The following is a 9,984-nucleotide window of genomic DNA, read 5'->3' on the forward strand; positions in this document are numbered from 1 at the left end:
TAAATGTTCAACCTATGGGATCTGATGCTATATCCAAGTAGATAGTGTCAGAATTAAATTGGATTGGAAGACACTCCATTGTTTTTGCTGCAAACTTGCTGCTTGTCTGGTGTGTGTGGGGAACCAACATACCTCTGGGATCAGAAAGGATCTGTATTATAAGGGTATATTAAGAGAAACAGACAGAGTTTGAATTTTGTTTTAAGTTGATTTTCCCTTCTTTATCTTCAGAGAACCTCTAAAATTATGCAACCTGACCCTAACAGCAGAGAAGTTGGTGTTACAGGTATAGAATCTTAAATTCCAACCATAGAAGGTGGCCATATCATCACAGAACCTAATGTTTCATTTATGAAATCGGGACTTTCAGGCATTATTTTGGCATTTTAGGTGTAAATTCTGCTTTTATAGGCATGTTTTTTGGATCCACCTTATGAGATCCACTCCTGTATGCTTGGAATTGGCATTTCATGAATATAATCTCAATCTCCAAGAACTGAACTTTGTCCTATAGCATGCAAACCAGCACTCCATATATGAATTTTTAATCTCTAAATACAGAACTTAAAAGTATAGGATCTGTCATTTTAGACAAGCAACTTGAATTTCAGTCATAGAAATTTACTCTTTAAGAAAATATAACTTTTCCCTACCACCTAGAACTTAGTATTTCTTATGTTAAATCTCAATCTATAAGCTTGGAACTTGGCGTTTCCATGTGTGGAAATTGATGTCCAGTCATGAAACATGGCCTCATAAGCATGGAATCTGGCGTATGAGTCATAGAAGCTGACTCTGCATGCATGGAACTTGGTCACCCGGCATGGAACCTGGCATTCCACGTGTGAAACCTCCATCTCCAGGCATCAGACCTGAATGGAACCTGTACTCTACTTATGAAATATGAACATTCAGACATTGATTTAGCTCTAGGTATGAATTCTGTCTTTTCATGCATATGATCTGGTCCTCCACACAAAACCTGGCCCTATCGACATAGAACTTGGTTCTTCATGAATGGAAGATCATTTTCTAGCTTGGAAAATACCTCTGAGGGAGAGAGAGAAGGCCTTAGGTAGCCAGGGCAAGATGTCCAGCAAGGAGGTCAGGAACAGGGCCAGAACAAAGGAGGATGGAGAGGGTCTTCTGATGAGTGCTTGTGGACACAAGGGGGGACCAATCCGACACTTCTGTACTCATGCTCCTAAGTAGGGGATCCAATAGAAAAACTAAAACAGACATGTGGACAGAGGGGTCACCAATCAATAATAGTGAGGACATGAAGAGGAGAGGAGACAAGGGAAGGAGGAAATTCCAGAGACCACAAAAAGAACAGACCCAAACTCCCCCCTGGACTCCCAGCTCTTTCTTCGGAGAAGTCTACCTCTGTCCCTTTTGCAATAAACCTACTGCTTGCTTCTTAACCTCTATGTCCCGTTCTTCAGTTCTTTGCAAAACAGAGACAACAAACTCATCAACCCGAGATGGTAACACCTCCTTATGTGACTGCCTTTTCAGGCATAGAACTTGGCTCTCTAGTTGTGGAATGTGGACTTCTTTGGATAGACTGTGGCCCTGTAGGTATGGAATTAGATCTTCCAGATGTGACATGAGCATGAAATCTGTCTTTTCAAGCTCGTAATCTGGTTTTCTGAGGATGGAACTAGAATCTCATAGAATGTCAACTTAGTCCACCAATGACAAAATTTAGGCTAAAGGTTGAATGGCTTTCCCAAGGTTAAACAATGATTTTCTACTGAGCTGGGGCTACAATCCATATGTTCTGAGTCCTAGTTAGTGCCCATTGCACCAGATCCTTCTTCTGATCATCTTGCCTCTCTCCCTAGTGATATAGTGAGGGAAAAGGGGCCTAAACAGGAATCAGACAGAACTAAGTCTGCTGCCACCTCTGTCCTTTCTGTCCCTTATCCTCTGTGCCCTTGGACAGAGTGCTCAACCACAATGCTGCCCGAATGCATGCAAAGAGGGAGTCAGACAAGATGGCACCTGAGACCAGGTCCAGCTCTGGTGTCCTATTCTTTGCCTCTTTTTTATGCTTCTCTCTGTTAAGGGCCTTTTCCTCTTGTCCTCAAGCTGTGAGAGGCAAGTCATTCTGGGGCAAACAGAGCCATTTGAGCAAGGAGGAATCAGAAGATTAGCTTTGATCCTACCCTGACCCTGCCTCCCTCCTGCAGTTTCCTTCATTATTTCAGCTGTTATCCAAGGAAGAGACTTTTTTATTCGGTCGAAGTTTCCCATTCAACTCAGAAAATCAAATACCATTTTAAAAGATCCTGACTTTGGAAGTTAGCCTCATGCTCCTGGGGCGCCTCACGATCCCTCTCTGTTCAAAGGCCTGTCCTTGTTCTGTGTTTTACAGCTTTTGTCTTGGCCTCTTCTTTCAGTTTGGGTGGAGTTGGCTGCTCAGGTCTGGATGGCACCTGGGTCCAAGCAGGGGAGGGAATCAGGGCCAGCGGACTAGTCTAGGAGCTCATGAGTCTTTATGGCATCTCCTGTCCTTTTGCCCAAGGGTGACCACTTCTAACACTTTGTCTTTCATATACCTAAAAGATGAACTTCTAGTGCTTTTTGCTGATTTATCAATTTTAGACATTATCTGTTGATTTCCTGCAGAGTTAGATTGATCTTTTGCCACCTATATATCCCAGCTTCTCTTCCTCTTCCTAATAGAGTGTGAAGATTTCATGACCCTGTGTTATTGACCCCAGAACGTGTGGTGTGCTGGGGTCATGTTTCTTTTTCCCTCTGGCTCTTCTGCACCCTGTGTGGTTTTTTTGTTTTGTTTGTTTGTTTTGTTTTACTTCTTTCTTTCTTTCTCATACTATCTTGATCCTTGCTGCATTTTTTTCTCCCCAAATCTCTATCATCTCACTTATCCTATCTTCCTTTCTTCCCAGGCATCTTCCTAGCTTCCAGAATCCTCTGTGGAGGAAACACTTTCATTTGTTGAAAAAAAAATCATGAAGTGCCCACTGAAAGCCAGGACTATTTCTGTGAATTCGCTAAGTCATTAAATAATTTCCTTCAGTTCCTGTATGCTGGGTGCCTATTGTGCAACAGGCATTAGTAAAAATAAATAAATAAATAAAATAGCCCTTGTGCCCAGGTATCTACTTTCTCTGTTTCCCTCACCAGGCCCAGGATCTCTCTTGTTCCTGGTACTTAGTCTCATACACAGACAGCACTCAGAAAATGTTGATTATTGAGAACATGATTGGATTCATTTTTCAGGTCCAACCTCACTCACCTCTACCCCAATCTTTCCCCTTTGGGTCTGGGGCAAAGTGTTCTGAGCTGCATCCTCTTGCATCCACATCCTTCTTTAGGGTGCTATCCCCAAGGGAGGCAATGTAGTGGGAACTAGGTAGAACTGAGAACAGAAAGGAATCTGGGTACCCCATCCAGTACCCTCTTTGTAATTCGGAGGGCGATCCGACTTGGAGCCCCTGTTTCCATGACTATAAAACTGTGAAGCAAAGCCTGCCCTTCTCTCCTTCCCCTCCTCTCAGTTTAGGACAAGGTGAGAGTCCTTGGCCATGCAAGTCCTTCTGAGGTCCATTAGTGTACTCTTCACAAGGATTTAGTTTCAGCTCACATGCATTCTGCAATTATGTCGGGTGACAAGGAGTTCATGTGTCTGTCAAGAGACAGCTCCTTCTCTTGCCCTGAGGGACTTAGCACCTGGTTGCTCAGGACAGACTTTCCCACAGATTGTCCCTGCTGGTGTCCTCCTGCTCAGGTCTCTGGTTACTGCCAGAATCATTTAATCTGGTCCTCCATCTGGGCAATAGATTAAAAATCCCCACTCAATGTGAAGGGCTATTGCAGATGGCCTTGCACCTGGGACTCCAGAGTTCCTGGGCCACATGGTTTGGCTGTGGATTTTCCTACTTGGCTGCCAGCCTTGGAACCTCCAGTTCAGTTAGCAGGGAACTGCAAAGCTGGCCCCTCATTAGAACTACCTCCAGCCCCAGTCCATGCCAAGAAGAGGTGTAGGTGTTAAACTCATGTACGTAACTTAATATCTGGCGAGTGAACACAAAGCACAAAAGAGATGCAAACCTAGCTACTGCGCCTGCATGACTGGCATTCAGTCCTCCTCCCTCTGACCCACACCCAGTGGGGGTTCCCCTGCAGCTCCAGGGAGCCCTTCTCTGCAGCCCAAGGGGAGACATTGTCCTGACCTCCCAATGTGGGAAACTCTTGCTCCTATTGGGTTCAGCCAAGAAGCTGGGTCCAGATGCTTGCAATCTTTTTTTCACATGACAGTCATAGAAGTATATATATGTGTGTGTGCATTTATCTAAATATAAAAATGGAAGCTAAAAAAGATAATCTTATAGGAGAGAGAAGCATAGAGGTCACCAGAGGCTACAAAGGGTTGAGGGAAGGGACACTAGAGAGAGGGTGGACAACAGGTACCAAAAAAACAGTCAGAAGGGACAAATCCTAGGGCTCTATAGCACAGTAGGGTGACTACAGCTAAAACCAATTTACTTATATAGAGGAGTTTGAATGTTTCCAATACAAGGAAGTGAGAAACTTTGAGGCGATAATGCTAACTAGACTATTTGATCATGACATACTATATATGTATGTATTTCAAAATATCACACTGTACCCCATAAATATGTGTAGGTATGCATCAACTTAAATACATAAAAACATAAACAGAAGTGTTACTCTACTGGCTTGCCACTGCACTTAGAAGAATCTCAGCTCGTTCCCTCGGCCTAGGAAGCCCTCCTTGCTGTGGCCCTGCTCACCCGCACCCCAACCTTCCCTCAGGCCACCTGCTTCCTCCTCTGTCCTCCAGGAACACCCCTCTCCCCAACTCTCTGAGAACCATGTTCCTTTCTTGGAGTATTTTTTTCTCTTCACACTCAGTATGGCTGGTCCCTCATTTTTCAAATTTCAATTCAAATGTCACCTGGGACACATCTCAGTGACTTCTCACCCCAAGAGAGCGCCCCATGCCTCCATATTCTCTCTGATCCTTAGCTCCTGGCTCTTTCTTCCCCAAGTGTTTTTGTCACCATTTTTAGTTGTATGTTATTAATTTTTTGTTTGTTAGTTTCTGTTCTGGTTCCCCTCACATATGAGCTCCCAGAGAGAGAGATCCTATATCTTTTAGACTCCCAGGCTCTGGCATACAGGTGCATGGCACATAGTAGTTGACTTAAAAAAATATACATTGAAAGTGAAATTGAGGAATGTCAGGAAATGAATTTGGGTCATTTCCTGAGAGCAGGGGGAGTAGCACCTTTCAGATCAGTGCTCTCCAAAGCAATTACATCAGACCCTCTGGGGTGAGACCCAAGCATCATTAAAAAAAAAAAAAAAAAAAAAAAAATCCTCAGGTGGGGCTGGGGTTGTGGTTCAGTGGTAGAGCGCTTGCCTTGCGTGTGTGAGGCACTGGGTTTGATTCTCAGCACCACATATCAATCAATAAATAAATACAAGTCCATCAACAACTAAAAAAAAAAAAAAAAAAAAAATCCTCAGCTGATTCCATTGTGTAGCTAAGGACCCAGGGTCTTAGAGCAATGATTCTTACAAATAGTCCCTGGACCAGTGTCAACCACAAGTGGAGGAAGACTTACTATAAATGCAAAGCCTGGGGTCCTACTCAGATCTACTGAATCAGAATCTCTGGGGTTGGGGGGCCCAGCACTATCAGGGGATCCTGATGCACCTTCAAGTTTAATGGCCACTACTTTAAGGAAGGGCTTGCACTGCCTCTCCTTTTTTCATTTGTCACTTTTGTTGGCACCAACAAAAGGAAACAGGTGAGTGCCATCTCAGTTTACAGGGTACTGTCCTGTTTTTATGGAAAGTTTCACATTCAAGGAAACCCCTGAGTCCCCGCAACCAGGAGAGTTGATGTTCCAACTCTTTAGAATCCTTTCAATTCAGGCACCAGATCCACCAGATGAGTTGAATAAAGTGTGCATTAGTGGGTTTAAAATGGTAATTTTTTCCAGTATTGCTATGGTGGCTCCCCTCAGTCCTGAGGGTCAGATGTGTGACCATCAGATACACCTGGTCACCATGGCTACCACTTCAGATATCTGCAGAGAGCAAACAGTGCCGGGCCCAGCCTGGGTCCACCTCAGTTAGTGCTGTATGTGAATAATTTGGTTTTGTTTTTTGAAGGAGGACATTAAGACGATTAAAAAGCATTTCTTAGAGACTCCTATTACCACCTTCCTCCTCGCGTTAATGACTTAGAAGAACATGAAAACGGAACTTTCTGCCCAGTTCTTCTCCAGGCAATAAAATAATAAAATAATGACATCATCCACAGCAAAGGCCTGTCTGAGAGCACCAGGGACTTATTCTCTCTCTTCAAACCATATTTACTTATGAATTTTCCAGTTAAATGGGTATGTATGCTACAAGAAGGCCTAGAAATTTGACTTCAGATTAAAATTGCAAAACTGGATCATCATCTACTTTAATCTTCCTCCAGTTTACAAATGAATTTAAAATCTAACTGTCCAAGGAAGTAAAAAATGTCTTTAGAGAGTCGCAAGTTCCTTTTAACTTCAAGATTGGTTTAAAGAGTGGGTTTGAGCTTTCTGACAGTCACAGCTAGGACCATTTGGAGGTGGCGTATGACCAAGAGGGAAAATGGTAACCTGCTTCCCAGAAAACCACAGTCACTCAGCTTAGACCACTGAAACACACGGGCAAACTCAACCTGGCCCAAACCCTGGCCTTATCCTGCTTTAGGCAAGGAAATAGAAGAACATTCCATTCAGCCTTAGGGCAGTGCTTGACCATCCAGCTGGGTCAACATTCTTCAAGTGTCTATTTGATGCAGACACCAATCTGCTGGTGATTGCATCAGATTTAGGGTCTGATGAAATTCTCAGGAACTTGGAGAGTTGTGCACAGCTAGTGCAAACACTTCCATTTGACAGATGGGGATACTGAGCCTCAGAGTAGTTGAGTGACTTGAATAAGATCAAACATCTAGCACTCAGTAGAAGCAGGATTGAAATCTGGTGTCTTGGCTTCAAGTTCAATGCCAGTTCACAGATACCTCAATTCTGGCAGTCAGGCTCTTGATTAATTCCTCATTATTATTTCTACCCCCACTGCTACTATTACCTCTACTCCAGTTAACAAGTTACTACTTTAGTATCTACTGTGCACCAGACACTGTCCTAACCCCTCTTCAAGCATAATCTCATTTACTCCTTTGAACAGCCTCATCTAATAGCCTTATCTTACAGGGATGTGGACTGAGACTCAGAGAAGTTAAGTAACTTGTTCCTTTGCTTAGCTGAGGTTTGAGACTTGTTCCATTTGACTGTGGAAACTGGACTCTAAGATCACTGTCATATCATGTGCTCCTCTCCAGTTGCATTGCCTGGGTCCCCAGAATTGGATTCCTGCCTGGGTTATTTATCTGCTAATGTCGTTCTGGGATTAGGATCCTGTTTGCTCCACTGTTCCTGCTGGGCACTGTCTTATCTCTGACTCCTGGGGTTAGAACCCTGCTTCCCTCAGCATACAGCCTTAGTCTCCCCTTCACCAGGAGCCTGTTAACTAAACCACCGTCTGCAGGGGCCAGACTTCTCTGCCCCCAATGCCTACTTGCTTGGGCAAAATTCCTCCCTGGTCCCTTCCAGTGGAGTCTTTTGGGATGTAGCCCCCATCACCTGACAGTCAACACTATCAACAACCACCATCTTCCTAATTTGGGGCAATGCTAAATGGGGAATGCCCCAAAAGACTTCTCTAAGTCTTTGGTGGCCTCAAATGAGATGTCACAAAGGTCTAGAAAATTTTAATCTTACCTTCTCAGGAAAAAGTGAAGGTGGGGGGGCAGTCACAGGTAATTTTGTAAAGATTCATTAGCATGTCTGTCATCCTATCAAGAAAGTGCCTATTGGATTTGTGTATTCTCTACTCTCTCTCCATTCAAGAAACAGGAAGGTACTCAGCTGGTCTTCCTGGGCAGGCTGAGACCCTCTCCCCTTTCCCTGCTTGTCTAAGGGGAAACTTAAATTAGTAAATTAGTAATTATAGTAACTGCGCTGAGGTTTTCATTAAGTGCCATGGACTCAGAGGGAGTGTTTTAGTCAGATTTTTCTTTTTTTATTTGTAAGAATTAGCCAAATCTTATCAAAAACCTAACATACAATGTAAATCCAAATTCTATAAAGACTGGAATTATACATCCCAAATGTATGTCAATTGTATTCCCATCCAACAGGTAACTCATTATGTCCCTCCCCATTGTCCTATATAGAAATGAAAACTTGGGACTTCATGGATTAATGTACTTGCTCTCATGTTGTTTTGATCCAAAAGAGCAGAACTGAATTGGTAAGAGTGAACTAAATAGTTCACCTTTTGCCAACAATAATTTAGATTGTGATTGGCAGCAGAAATATCCATGATGAATAATTCTACTTTTAACAAAGTATAGTTAAGGAATATTTTTCATGAACACATCACAGTATCAAATTTTTATAAGAGAAAAATATGAAGGAACAAAAACAAAGATGAGATAGCTACCACAAACAAAAGTGTCTTCCCCACAATGCATTTGAAGGGGTAAAAGGTGAGGTTAAAGGGCTGATGATACTAATACGAAAGGAAGTTGAGTACTATATTTATTAATTTTATACAACTCTTATTCTTTACAAAATGGTTATAGTCATGCCCATAAACGTGTAACGAATGGCATTTGAAAGCAAACACTTTGTAATTATTTAAAAGAGCCTTTTAAAAAATTATAATACAAAGGTCTGTGCTCTATAAGCAGTCCTCCACTGTGCATTATAGTAATAAGGTTTACTTTTAATACAAAGACTAAGTGTTTGGGAGTTAGGAACCACCGGATTTAACAAACATCATTTTATAATTACTTTTTGCATCTTTTTTGTGTTTGGGATCTCCCACTTCATCAGGGTGCTCAGTAGCTTGGAGTTCTTCAGCAGATTCTTCTTTTTCTGACCCTGAATCACTTTCAGAGTCATCTGGACTTTCAGGATCAGGTGAATCATCATCATCACCATCATCCCCACATCACCTTCTCCATTATGATCTTCTACCTCACTGAAGCCAATGTCGTCGATATCTTCTTGATAATTTACTGTCCACACTTTGTTGATATTGAGACATTAATTTTCTTGTCCTCTCCCCCTGTTTGGAAGTGAGATATTGATTTATGATCTCCTATGACAAGACAACCCGTATGTTCTTTCTTGCCTGCACCTGTAAGCCTCAAGAATTTTTGTTTTCTCTCTTTATTGCCCAAGTCTGCTGCCTCCTAATTGCTAGATTCAAGGTGGGTGTCTGGGAAGGCTGAACGCTTGACTCCCTGCAGGTGAGACTCCCTGGCAGCGCTCATACTTGCTCAGATCCCCGAGGCGAAATGCCCAACACGCCCGCAGTTCTCCTCAGTCTAACACCAGCAGCCCGCAATCGGCCAGGCCCAAGCAGCACCACTCTTAGTCAGCTTTTTTGTCACTGTGACCAAAAGACCTGATGAGAACAATTTTAGAGGAGGAAAATTTATTTGAGACAATTTCAGAGGTCTCAGTCCGTAGACAGCTGGGTCCATCGCTCTGGGACCAAGGTGTGGCAGAACATCATGGCGGAGGAGTGTGGTAGAGCAAAGCAGCTCAGGATATGGCCATCAGCAGAGACAGAACTCTCACTCAACAGGGACAAAATATATACCCCAAAGGCCCACCCCAAATAACCCACCTCTTCCAGTCACACCCTACCTCCCGAGAGCTACCACCCAGTTAATCCCTGATTAGGTTAAGGCTTTCATAGCCCAATCATTTTATCTGTAAACTTTTTTTTGCATTTTCTCACACATAAGCTTTTGGGGGACACCTCATATCCAAACCGTAACAGGGGGAATAAAAGAGGGGGCTATAACTGTCTGAGTAATTAAGGGAAGGCATTGTGGAGGAGGTGGTATTTGAGCTGCTT

At 43.0% G+C, this 9,984-nt stretch overlaps 1 pseudogene; it reads right to left on the reverse strand.

Annotated features, from left to right (window-relative positions):
• Positions 1 to 8,865: 8,865 nt before the first annotated feature.
• LOC124961080 (small acidic protein-like) lies at positions 8,866 to 9,391 on the reverse strand (annotated as a pseudogene).
• Between the last annotated feature and the right edge of the window lie 593 nt (positions 9,392 to 9,984).

The sequence above is a fragment of the Sciurus carolinensis genome, chromosome 12 (assembly GCF_902686445.1).
Source record: "Sciurus carolinensis chromosome 12, mSciCar1.2, whole genome shotgun sequence".
Lineage (NCBI taxonomy): Eukaryota > Metazoa > Chordata > Mammalia > Rodentia > Sciuridae > Sciurus > Sciurus carolinensis.